Source organism: Cetorhinus maximus, chromosome 6 (assembly GCF_964194155.1).
Source record: "Cetorhinus maximus chromosome 6, sCetMax3.hap1.1, whole genome shotgun sequence".
NCBI lineage: Eukaryota > Metazoa > Chordata > Chondrichthyes > Lamniformes > Cetorhinidae > Cetorhinus > Cetorhinus maximus.
This window is the reverse complement of record NC_135884.1, coordinates 90,662,943-90,676,150: the sequence shown is the minus strand read 5'-3', so window position 1 is coordinate 90,676,150 and position 13,208 is coordinate 90,662,943.

Genomic DNA, 13,208 nt, shown 5'->3' with positions numbered 1-13,208 from the left:
GAACTCAGCCTTACCTCTCCACCACCATCCTCAACTGTAAAAAGTGTTGCTGTGATTTTCGACAAGCCATGGCTGCGATAGAAGTTCTTCGAGTTCAACATGAGCAAGAGTGAAACCATCCTGTTCAGCTTTTCCAGAAACTTTACACCATAGCTGTTGATTCCATCCCCTTGTTCAGGCTGAACCTAACAGTGTTCAATCCTGGTGCCCTGTTTGATGCTGAACTGAGCTTCAAACCTTCATCTGACTGTTCAGCAAGCCCAATCATTTCCATTTCCACGATCAACCTCACTGCTATTGAGATTATGAAATAAACCTTTCTGCCCTTCATACTTGACTTCTCCAGTAATCTATTTAGCAACCTCATCTCCTCCAACTTATACAAATTGGGCATGGATGCAGAATCCATTACATTCGGCCAGAACCCAACTCTTACTCTGTGTAAAGTTTTGTTCCACTATCATGCATGTCCCCAGTGATGGCTGCCTCAAGCTTAGCCCATGGTTCTACAGTTTATTGCTTTCAGCACTTGGATTTAAAATTTCTATCTTCAATTATTGATCCCTTCATTCCTGCCTACCTATGCAATCACTTCCAGTCCTATGTCCCATCTCTCTCTTCTGATTCTGGTCCACTGTGCATTCACCCCGACTCAACTGTGAGTGCCAGAGCCTGCCATCATCATGCCTCTGCATTCTGAATCTTCTTATAAATCCTACGTGTGTCATCACCTTCAAGAGCATTCTTGAAACCTATCTCTTCCAATCTACTCAATCGGGAGGGAGTTGCCCTGGGAGTCCTCAACATTGCCTCTGGACCCCATGAAGTCTCATGGCATCAGGTCAAACATGGGCAAGGAAACCTCCTGCTGATTACCATATTTCACACCCTCTCAGTTAATGAATCAATACTCCTCTATGCTGAACACCATTCGGAGGAAGCACTGAGGGTGGCAAGGATGCAAAATATACTCTGGGTGGGGACTTCAGGAATAGCTTGGTGGCACCACTACTGACATAAAGGAAATAGCTGCTAGACTGGGTCTGCGGCAGCTGGTGAGGGAACCAACAAGAGGGAAAAACATACTTAACCTCATCCTCACCAACTTGCCTGCCACAGGTGCATCTGTCAATGACAGTATCGGTAGGAGTGACCACAGCACAGTCCTTGTGGAGATGAAGGCCTGCCTTTACGTTGAGGATACCCTCCATCTTGTTGTGTAGCACTACCACCGTGGCAAATGGGATAGATTTTGAACAGATCTAGCAACACAAGACTGGGCAACCATGAGGCGCTGTGGGCCACCAGCAGCAGCAGAATTGTACTCAACCACAATCTGTAACCTCATGGCCCGGCATAACCCCCCACTCTACCATCATCACCAAGCCAGGGGATCAACCCTGGTTCAATGAAGAGTGCAGGAGGGCATGCCAGCAGCAGCACCAGGCATATCTAAAACTGAGGTGTCAACTTGGTGAAGATACAACACAGGACTGTAAGTCAAATAGCATAAGCAGCAAGTGATAGACAGAGCTAAGCTATCCCACAACCAACAGATCAGATCTAAGCTCTGCAGTCCTGCCACATCCAGTCATGAATGGTGATGGACAATTAAACAACTCGCTGGAGGAGGTGGCTCCACAAATATCCCCTTCCTCAATGATGGGGGAGCTCAGCACATCAGTGCAAAAGATAAGGCTGAAGCATTCGCAACAGTCATCAGCCAGAAGTGCCAAGTCTATGATCTATCTCAACGTCCTCCAGAGGTCCTGGCATCACAGATGCCAGTTTTCAGCCAATTCGATTCACTCCACATGATATCAAAAAATGGCTGAAGGCACTGGATACTGAAAAGGCTATGGGCCCTGACAACATTCCGGCAATAGTACTGAAGACTTGTGCCCCAGAACTTGCCGTGCCCCTAGCCAAGCTGTTCCAGTACCAACATAACACTGACATCTGCTTGGCAATGCGGAAAATTGCCCAGGTATGTCCTGTACATAAAAAGCAGGACAAATACAACCCGGCCAATTACCACCCCGCCAGGTTACACTCCATCATCAATTAAGTGATGGAAGGGGTCAGCAACAGTGCTATCAATCGGCACTTGCTTAGCAATTATCTGCTCACTGAGCTCAGTTTGGGTTCCGCCAGGGCCACTCAATTCCTGACCTCATTAAAGCCTTGGTTCAAACATGGACAAAAAATCTGAACTCCAGAGATGAGGTGAGAGTGACTGCCCTTGACATCAAGACCGCATTTGATTGAGTGTGGCATCAAGGAGCCAAAGCAAAACTTGAGTCAATGGGAATCAGGGGGAAAAGTCTCCACTGGTTGGAGCCATACCTAGCACAAATGAAGATGGTTGTGGTTGTTGGAGGTCAATCATTTCAGTTCCAGGACATCACTGCAGCAGTTCCTCAGTGTAGTGTCCTAGGCCCAAACATCTTCAGCTGCTTCATCAATGACCTTCCTTCCATCATAAGGTCAGAAGTGGGCACGCTCACTGATGATTGCACAATGTTCAGCACCATTCACGACTCCTCAGATACTGAAGTAGTCCATGTCAAATGCAGCAAGACCTGGACAATATCCAGGTTTGGGCTGACAAGTGGCAAGTAACATTCGTACTACATAAGTGCCAGGCAATGACCATCTCCAACAAGAGAGAATCTTACCATTGCCTTTTGACATTCAATGGCATCACCATTGCTGAATCCCCCACTATCAACATCCTTGGGGTTTCCAGTGACCAGAAACTGAACTGGACTAGCCATATAGAACCATAGAACCATAGAACACTACAGCACAGAAAACAAGCCATTCAGCCCTTCTAGTCTGTGCCGAAATATTATTCCGCTAGTCCCATTGACCTGCACCTAGTCCATAACCCTCCAGACCTCTCCCATCCATGTATCTATCCAATTTATTCTTAAAACTTAAGAGTGAGCACGCATTTACCACGTCAGATGGTAGCTTGTTCCACACTCTCACCACTCGCTGAGTGAAGAAGTTCCCCCTAATGTTCCCTTAAACCTTTCCCCTTTCACCCTAAAGCCATGTCCTCTCGTGTTTATTTCTCCTAATCTAAGTGGAAAGAGCCTACTAGCATTTACTCTGTCTATGCCCCTCACAATTTTGTAAACTTCTATCAAATCTCCCCTCATTCTTCTACGCTCCAAGGAATAAAGTCCTAACCTGTTTAATCTTTCCCTGTAACTCAACTCCTTAAGACCCGGCAACATCCTAGTAAATCTTCTCTGCACTCTCTCAATCTTACTGATATCCTTCCTGTAGTTAGGTGACCAGGACTGCACATAATACTCCAAAGTTGGCCTCACCAATGTCTTATACAACCTCACCATAACATCCCAACTCCTATATTCAATTCTTTGATTTATGGTCAGTATGCCAAAAGCTTTCTTTACAACCTTGTCTACCTGTGATGCCACTTTCAGGGAATTATGTATCTGAACTCCCAGATCCCTTTGTTCCTCCGCACTCCTCAGTGCCCAACCATTTACTGTGTATATCCTACCTTGGTTTGACCTTCCAAAATGTAACACCTCACACTTTTGTAACACCTCACACTTTTATAAATACTGCAGCTACAAGAGCAGGTCAGAGGCTAGGAATCGTGCGATGAGTAACTCATCTCCTGACTCCCCAAAGCCTGTCCACAAGGCAGAAATCAGGATTGTGATGCAATACTCTCCGCTTACCTGGATGAATGCAGCTCTGAGAACACTCAAGAAGCTTGATACCATCCAGGAAAAAGCAACCCGCTTAATTGGCACCCCATTGACAAACATTCACTCCCTCCACCGCTGATGCACAGTTGCAGCAGTGCGTACAATCTACAAGATGCACTGCAGGAACTCACCAAGCCTCCCTAGACAGCACTTTGCAAACCAACGACCACTACCATCTAGAAGGACAAGGGCAGCAGACAGATGAGAACACCATCGCCTGGAAGTTCTTCTCTAAGCCACTCACCATCCTGACTTGGAAATATATCGACGTTCTTTCACTGGGATCAAAATCCTGGAACTCCCTTCCTAACAGTACTGTAGGTGTACCTACAACACATGGTTCAAGGAGGCAGCAGTTCAAGGAGGCAGCTCACCACCACCTTCTCAAGGGCAATTAGGGCTGGGCAATAAATGCTGGCCTAGACAGCGACACCCACATCCCATTAATAAGCAATAAAAAAAATTACCTCTCCCAACTTCACCCAACTGGTGAGCAGTTTGAGATATTTCACTCCATAATATGTGCTATGTAAGTATTGTGGTATGAAGAATGGCAGATATGAAGAAGATGCAAGCCATGAATATGTACAGGGTGATGAAAAAATAACAAGAACAGCTAGAGAAAGGGACACAAGGGAAAAAAGAGAAGAGTTAAGTTACTGAGAAGGTTATCATGGAAATTTGAAATTAAGGATGACGGAAGGAGGAGGAGAGATAGAAACGGGGAGCAATGAAGAAGGAAACATAGAGTAGCATTAGAGCAAGAATTCCAGAGGAGGAAACATACAAGTCAAGGGAAGACATACAGTTGTCAGAAGGCAGAAGGAAAAGGGTATTGAAAAGATACATAGAAGGGAGATGAAAGGAAAGAGCTCTTTAATTTTCAGAAATTTTACACATACACACTGACAACCTCATGCATAGTCACTGATGTAACCTCAACCTGATTCACTGGGGCAAATTAAGCAAGAATTGGGAGAGTAGTTCAGGAAATTAACTGATTAAGAGGCAGGTTTAGAGGTGGTTATTGAAGGTAGAGAGAAGTGAAATAAGGCAAAAGGGTTTGAAAAGAGAATTACAGCGTGCAGCCCAGGAATGTCAAAGGCTCTGTCACTGATGGTGGACTGGACAAAGGGAAGAACCCCCAGTAAGCCAGAGTCAGAAGAATAGAGAATTGTAAGCTGGTACATGGAGCAGAATGAGATTCCCAAAGTAGACTGGAGTGAGGCCATGGAAGGAATTGAAGACAAGCATAGAGGAAGGAAACAGTTGGAGGTTGGGGAGGATTGCAATAATAGGTTGGGGAGACTGGACCTAGCACACAATAAGTGGTGGAGTTCCAAATGAACTGGAGCTTATAGAGCTCCTGAAGATGGCAAAGACTGTTAAACTCAAGCCACAGCGGCTTCTCCTGCTTGGACTACCAGTTATATTTAAAGGACCCCTTGGCTTCAGGCAGGCATCCCAAAAGAGCAAGTTAAAATAGAAGATGGTTTAGAATTATGTGGCTCATCAGTTAATTTTAATTGCATGACTTCTTTTGGGCATGTATGGTTAAAATTCTCAATGAATGATTGCAACATCAATCTTTCTGGTGCCACATCTGCTTCCTCATTTCTTTCTCTTCTTTGTCATCATTCTTGAAATACTAGAGTTCCCCTTTGTCCTGCTGCTTTACTCAAAGTTCTGCAATATGTGGCAGATTGTAGTTGGACACTTCATTTGCTGGAAAATCCTATCTGATGAGTCCAGAGAGTAGGACTTTTGATACTTTAGAAAATTCTAGTTGTGTGCATGAACTTTGTTGTAGATGTTACATTAGCTCACTGGTAGAACTCTTGTCTCTGCATCAGAAGGTTGTGGGATGAAGTCCCATCGCAGAGACTTGAGCACACAATCCTACATTACTGATGTCATGCTCCAGTGTTGGAAGTGCCTTCTTTTGGATTAGCTGTTAAACTGAGACTCCTTTTGCTTGTTCAGGTGGATGTAAAATATCCACATAACACAGACTGCAGTGGTTCAAGAAGGCAGCTCACCACCACCTTCTCAAGGGCAATAATGGAAGGGCCATAAGTGTTAGCCTTGCTAGTGATGCCCACATCCCATTATTTCAAAGGACAGCAGGAGAACTCTCGGGGTCCTGGCCAACATTTACCCCTTAACAATATCATTAAAGAGATTATCTGGTCATGTATTTCATTGCTGTCTATGAGAGCCTGCTGTGCACAAATTGTCTGCTCGGTTTTCTTATATTACCACAGTGACTCCTTCTTAAAAGTACTTAATTAGCTGCAAAGCACTTGGGACATCTTGAGGTCACGAAAGGCAAATGTCCCAGGTACGGGACAGGGAGAGGGGGCAGGAAGCAGTCCCAAAAAGGGGAGAGAGGACAAGGAGAGGTCCCAAAAGGAAGTCCCAGATAAGTGACAGAGACAAGGGACAGAAACAGGTCCCAGTTGAGTCAAGGAAATAAAGAAAGGAGCAGAGAAACAGGCTCCAATTAGAGAAAGGGCTGAGGGGAGCTGAATGTAAATGAAGTAGGCTCAGGAGGAGCCCTGATAATCAAAGAAGGCTCAGGCAAAGGCTTGAAGATCCAAGAGGGCAGCTGAAGGTTGGTGACTCCATGCTGTAGGCCACTGGGGCAAAGATACCCCTTTGGAGCAGTGGTGTGCTGCTCATCATGGCCAAAGAGCTGTAATTGTGCTTGTAAGTTGATGCTTGAGCAGACTCAAGCAGTGTAGACTCGGGAATCCAGGGGAACAGAGTCTCAGGAGACAATATTGAAACCTTGCAAGGTGGGCCGTGGTTGAAGCTGTTCGAATTGGAGCGACTTTTGGAGAGAATTCCAAAGTGAGATTTTCAAAGGTGCAGACTGGAAATCCTCATGAGAGAGACAAAGTTTCAGTGAAATTGGTTGACCCACAGTGTTACGGACGTATGGGTGGGTTGTTGGTAAACCGGGGAACCTGTTTTGGTCATATCTGCCATTTAGTGTGTGGTGTGGTGTGTTTAACCACAGTTTGCTTGTCAATTCACATGTACCTCATATGTACCCTGAATGTTAGAATATAATATAGATATTGTAAATTGCTTTATCTTTCTGAACTTGATTGTAAAATTTATTTTTGTTTGTTCAAAACCCGTGGAATCTTGTGCCTTTATTCTGTTAGCGAGTGTCTTGGATGTCAAATTTTGCCTGCTTTAAACAAAATGTTATTGGTCCCAAACTGGATTTTACCAACAACTTGGAGGTCTGGCCAAGGACCATAATGCTTGATGCACTCACAGGGCTGTTAGAGAGTAAGTTCTACGATTCTGAGCAGGGGAGTTCACGTGGTGTCATTGAAGGAATGGAGATATATTTCCAAGTCAGGATGGTGTGTAGCTTGGAGGGGAATTAGCAGGTTATGGTGTTCCAAAAGTGTCTAATGCCCTCATTCTTCTAGATGGTAGAGGTTATGGGTTTGGAAGGTATTGTTGAAGGAGCCTTGGTAAGTTGGTGCCATGCACCTTATAGATGATATACATTGCTGTTACAGTGTGCCAGTGATGGAAGGAGATGATGTTTAAGCTGGTGGATGGGGTGTCAATTAAGCAGGCTGCTTTGACTTGGACGGGCTGAGCTTCTTGAGCGTTGTTGGAGCTGCATTCATCTAGGCAAGTGGAGATTATTCCATGACATTCTTGACTTATCCCTTGTAGATGGTGGATAGGCTTTGGGAAGTCAGGAGATGAGTTAGTCGCTGCAGAATTCCCAGCCTCTGAACTGCTCTTGTTGCAATAGTATTTATGTGGCTGATCCAGTTAAGCTTCCAGTCAATGGTGACTCCCAGGATGTTGATGGTGGGAAATTAAGTGATGGTAATGCTATTGAATGTCAACATTATGTGCTTAGATTTTCTTGTTGGAGTTGATCGCTGATTGGCATTTGTGTGGCACAGTTATTACTTGCCACTTATCAGCCCAAGCTTGAATGTTTTCCAGGTCTTGCTGCATTTGGACACAGACTGCTTCATTATTTGAAGATTTTTGAACAGTTTTGAACACTGCAATCATCAACAAACATCCCCACTTCGGACTTTGTGATGAGGGAAGTCATTGATGAAGCAACTGAAGGTGGTTGGGCCTAGGACCAAGGAAGTTCTGCAGCAATGCCCTGGGGCTGAGATGATTGGCCCCCAAGAGCCACAACTATCTTCACCAATACAAAAGCAAAATTCTGCAGATGTTGGAAATCTGAAATAAAAACAGAAAATGCCAAAAATACTCAGCAGGGATGACAGCATCTGGGTGGACAGAAACAGAGTTAACGTCATCAGACTCATCAAATGAAAGGTCATCGAGCTGAAATGTTAAAACTATTTCTTATTCCACAGAAGCTGCCAGACCTGCTGAATATTTCCAGATTTTATTAACCACAACTATCTTTCTTTGTGCTAGGTGTGACTCCTGCCAATGGAGAATTTCCCCCCAATTCCCAATTACTTCAATTTTATTAGGGCTTCTTGATGCCACAATCAGTCAAATGAACTTTGATGTCAAAAGTAGTCACTCTTGCCCTACCTCTGGAAGTTATTCTTTTTGTCCATATTTAGATCAAGGCCATGATGAGATCCTTAGCTAAATGGTTCAGACAGAACCAAGCTGGGCATGGATGAATAGGTAGTTGTGAGTGCTGCTTGATAACTCTGTTGATAATGCTTTTCATCACTTTGCTAATGATTGAGAGTAGACTAATGGAGCTGTAATTATCTGGATTGGATTTGTTATGCCTTTTGTGGATAGAACATACCTGGTAATTTTCCACATTGACAGGTAGATGCCAATGTTGTAGCTGTACTAGAACATTTTGGCTAGGGGCACGGTTAGTTTTGAAGCACAAATCTTCAGCGCAATAGCCGGGATGTTTTCAGAGCCCATAGCCTTTGCTGTATCCATTGTGCTCAGCCTTTTCTTGATATCACATGGACTGAATTGAACTGCTGAAGACAAGTATCTGTAATTCAGGGGACCTAAGGAGGAGGCCAAAATGGACCACTCAATTGGCACTTCTGACAGAAGATGGTTGGAAATGCTTCAGTCTTGTCTTTTGAACTGACATGCTGGACTCTGCCATCATTGGAGACTGTTAATTGTATATTAATTATGTTTGATTGTATGCATGTGGTGGGCATTAACTGGGTATTCACTTGTGCCCAATAAATTCACCTAGACTGAAACAGTGGTCATTGGGTTAACAGGTATGTGCTTATAATGTGAAACTTTGTAAATAAATGTCTATGAGAGTGTGTAAAGATTGGCTCCAGTTTTATCCTTCAGCAACTGACTTTCTGGAATATACATTGATGAGGATGCTCATGGAGCTTTCCCCTCTCATTTGTTATTTAATTGTCCTTTATTATTTATGACTGGATGTGTAGGACTGCAAAGTTTTGATCTGATCCATTAGTTATGGGTTCGTTTAGCTTTTCTACAGCTTTTGAGTTGACCAGATAACTACATAGATGCCATTCACTCAGCTCTGGATCCTCATAAGGGAAGTGTTAATCAAATCATCTCACAGTGTGCTACTGTAATATGGCTCTTGATTTTTTTTACGTATTGTACTAATGTTGGCTTTTAGCCTTTCTTTGTTAAGCAAGGAGGGACGATTCAATTTTAAAGCCATGATTACTGAACTTTTGAACTGAGACTAACCTTACAACATTGATACATTTCAGCACGCAGCAATCACTTGTTTAATAAGGGATCTTAATTGAAGACATTCCACACATTCCATTGCACACTGATTCCCAAGTTTCACAGAGCTGTAACCTCTGATAATTGGCAGATGTCAAAAGTTACTTCTCGAAAAGGAAACACCTAGGAAAATATTATCTTTTTCTTTAAGATATCATTGGAATGAGAAATTAGCTGATGCTAAATTGTTTATAATCAAAGACATACTTTAAACAAAGTTTTCACTTGGTGGAATAGCAGTTATGTAACAAGGACAAAATTATTGATAACATAACAGAGTAAGAGAGTTATATTGATCTCATTAGTTCAATGGTAAAAAAAAACTCATTAGCAAAGAACCCAGATTATTAACTGAAGTTATTGTAAAAGTATAAACTTTCAAATTGTCATGCAGCCAGATTAAGAAAAATTATAAAATATGGCAGATCACAATGTGTACTTGACAGGCCTAAGATATTGAGCCCAGACTGTGATACATTTGAAATCTCAATCATCAGTCATGTCAGTAAGTCTCATCTTTGGAGTGTGTATTTGAGTATTATTGCATGTAATTTATGTTTAATAAATCTATGAATGTTTGACATCAGTATTTCAAGAACTTTATAGACTTTAAGGAATAGATAAAACATTTAATCATCCATAAAAACCAACCCCTAACACTCGTAGGAACACTGCCAGCATGTGAATGTTCTGTGCTCTCTCAAAGGACACTTCTCTTCCATATGGAACCTGATTATAAAAAAACTGGGTCTGTAACTTGCATGATTCATCATGAAGAGGGACTGACCCGATAGGTGTCGCCTGCAAAAGCTTGAAAAGAGCCACCCCTGTTCTAGATGCTGGCTGTCGAGCCCATGGTAGGTGGTATCATTTTCTGACAACCTGCCTTATGATGCAATCATGGTGAAAACACATCTTCTTTTACATACACAGATGAGACCTCAAGGAGCATTTAATATTTCTTCACCAACATGTCTTCTTCATAAAATTATAACCCTCAAAGAAATTCTCACCCTCAACATGTTTGTTCGCTGTTCATGAAGAACAATCTCAACATGCAAATGGAAGCCATCCACAACATCAGGAACTGGTGCCTGGAACAATATCAATATGATTATGAATGTTTCTTCTTCTTCAAAAAATGCAAGTTTAAAATCAGCTTAGTTTTGGGAATCCAACTTCAAGCAACTAGGTCAGTGGATAATGATGACTCGAATGCAGGATGGAGGAAACAGGCAAATGAAACATAAACTCAGTCCTGAGACCACTTAACAGGGTTTTTGAAGTTACAATGAGGAAAGGGTGAAATGGATGATACTGATTTGACAGACAACTTTACATCATTCCCAAGAAAACAAAATCAGGCCTGGTGTAAAACAAGCTTTCAATTCAGTGTCACTTAATTCACACTTTCACCAAAGACCAATTTCAAAGAAAGCAGAAGAAAGACATGCATTTATATAGTGCTTTTCACAGTCTCAAAATTTCCCAAAGCACTGATAGCTATTTAAGAACTTTTGAAGTGTGGTCAATGTTGTTTTCAAATGTTTTCACAATACTCAATGAGGATTTGAGTATTCTGTCTTATTTTGGAGCCATTTGTTTTTGCTTGTATTAAACTGCATCTTATCAATGCTTCCTGCTTTTCTAGAAACATAGGAACAGGAATAGGCCATATAGCCCCTCAAGACTGCTCCACCATTCAATGACTGATCTGCAACCTGATTCCATATACCCCCACCCCACCCTTTGCTTCATCTCCCTTAGTAACAAAAATCTATCATTCTCTATTTTAAAATTAACAACTGGTATAGCATCAATTTCCATTTGTGGAAGAATTCCACCACCTTTTGCATGAAGAAGTGTTTCCTAATTCACTCCTGAAAGGTCTGGCTCTAATCTTTAAACTATGCCCCCTAGTCCTAGACTACCCAACTGGGGAAATAGTTTCTCCAATCTAACCGACCTGTTCCCCTTAATATCTTGAAAACTCAATCAAATCACCCTTTAATCTTCTAAATTCCTGGGGGTACCATGCTAGTTTGTTTAGTCGCTCCTTGTAGCTTAACCTTTGGAATCCAGGTATCGTCCTTGTAAATCTACACTGCACTACTTCCAAGGACAATCTATCTTTCCTAGATGTAGTATCCAGAACTATTCATAGTATTCCAAGTGTGACCTATAACTATGGCAGATCAAGTTAAGTTTCTGATCAATGATAACTTCCAAGATGTTAATAGCGTGGGATTTAACGATGGTAATGCCATTGAACATCAAGGAGAGATGGTTAGATTCTCTTTTGTTGGAGGTGGTCATTGCCTGGCACTTATGTGGCATGAATGCTTCTTGTTACCTATTAGCCCAAGCCTGAATGTTATCCAATATTGCTGCATGGGGGCACAGACTGCTTCATGATTTGAGGAGCCAATGAATGGTACTGAACATTGTGCAGTTCATAGCGCCCTCACCTTTGAATCAGAGGGTTGTGGGTTCACGTCCCACTCCCGGAAAACCAAGAACTGTGATTGTACTCGAAAGAGTTGCAATCTGTGACTGTTGATAACTCGAAAGAGTTTCCCACTTCTGAAGGTCATTAATGAAGCAGCTGAAGATGGTTGGGCCTAGGACACTACTCTGAGGAACTCCTGTAGTGATGTCCTAAGACTAAGGTGATTGGCCGCCAAAAACCATAACCATCCTCCTTTGTACAAGGTATGAGTTCAACGAGTGGAGAGGTGTCCACCTGATTCCCATTGACTTTGATTTTGCTAGAGCTTTTAGATGCTACCCTCAGTCAAATACTGCCTTGATGTCAAGAACAATCACTCTCACCTCACCTCTGAAGTTCTGGTCTTTAGTTCATGTTTGGACGAAGACCTTAATGGAGTCTGGAACTGAGTGGGCCTGGCAGAACCCACATGAGCATTGGTGGCAGGTTGTTGCTGAGCAAATGCCACTTACTAGAATTGTCGACGATACCTTTCATCACTTTGCTGATAGTTGAGAGTAGACTAATAGAACAATAACTGGCCATATTGGATTTGTCCTGCTTGTGGACAGGACATGTCTGGGCAATTTTCCACATTGTCGGGTAGATACTAGTTTTGTAGCTGTACTGGAAGAGCTAGGGGCACAGCTAGATTTGGAACACAAGTCTTCATTGATTGTGGGATCGTTTTGCTCTGTCTATCACATGCTACTTCTGCTGTTTAGCATGCATGTAGTCCCAAGTTGTGCCTTAACCAGGTTAGCACCTCAATTTTAGGGATGTCTGGTGTTTCTCTCCTATATTCATTGAACCAGGATTGACCCCCTGGCTTGATCATAATGATAGAGTGTAGGACTATGAGATTAAAAATTGTAGTTGAATAGAATTCTGCAGATGGCCCACGGTGCCTTATGGATGTCCAGTTTTGAGCTGTTAGCTCCATTCGTAATCTATCACGGTGATAGTGGCACACAACAAAATGGAGGGTGTGTTCGGTGGGAATTTTGTCTCCAGAAGGACTGTGTGGTGGTCACTCCTACCTGTACTGTCATGGACAGATGCATCTGCAACTGGTAGATTGGTGAGGATGAGGTCAAGTAGGCTTTCCCGCTTATTGTTTTTCTCTCTCCACCCATTGCAGGCCCAGTCAGTGATCAGTCACTCTAGCCTTAAATATAAACATCAGAAATTTCCCAACAACATATGTTAGGTAAACTTGTCTATAA